At 45.9% G+C, this 632-nt stretch overlaps 1 protein-coding gene across 3 annotated transcripts in view; it reads left to right on the top strand.

Annotated features, from left to right (window-relative positions):
- CUNH1orf100 (chromosome unknown C1orf100 homolog) overlaps positions 1-632 on the top strand; it is a 25,595-nt gene that overhangs the window by 418 nt on the left and 24,545 nt on the right. The window lies entirely within an intron of this gene.

Below are 632 nucleotides of genomic sequence, written 5' to 3'. Positions count from 1 at the left end.
AAAAAAAAAAAAAAAAGATTTCCTAGAGAAATATATATGCATATACTTTTAGAAATGGGATATTCCTATATTTCATAAGATACCTAGTTCTCTATGATACATGATGACCAAAGTTTTTTGTTTTTGTTTTCTTTCTTTTTTTTTCCAAGTTGGAGTCTCACTCTGTCGCCCAGACTGGAGTGCAATGGCCGCTCCTGGCCCCCGCAGCCTCGATCTGCTGGGCTCCGGCGATCCTTCCGCCTCAGCCTTCCGAGTAGCCGGAATTACAGGCATGCGCTAGGAGCTCACAATTTAAAGAAACTTTGTGTCAAGCCTTTTGTACGTTAAGATTTCTTAGAGAGGCTGGGCGTGATAGCTCAGGCCTGTAATCCTAGCACTTTGGGAGGCCGAGGTGAGAGGATTGCCTGAGCTCAGGGGTTCAGGACCAGTCTGGGCAACTTGGTGAGACCTCGTCTCTACAATAAATAAAAAATAAGCTGGGCTTAGTAGTGTGCACCTGTAGTTACAGCTACTTGGAAGGCTGAGGCGGAAGGATCGCTGGTCAAGCAGGTCAAGGCTGGGGTGGCCATGAGTGTGCCATTGCACTCCAGCCTGAGCAACAGTGAGACTCGGACTCAAAAAAAAAAAAAAAA

Source organism: Carlito syrichta, unplaced genomic scaffold (genome assembly GCF_000164805.1).
Source record: "Carlito syrichta isolate Samal-C Ts95f unplaced genomic scaffold, Tarsius_syrichta-2.0.1 Scaffold301797, whole genome shotgun sequence".
Lineage (NCBI taxonomy): Eukaryota > Metazoa > Chordata > Mammalia > Primates > Tarsiidae > Carlito > Carlito syrichta.
This window is presented reverse-complemented; position numbering and strand designations above follow the sequence as displayed.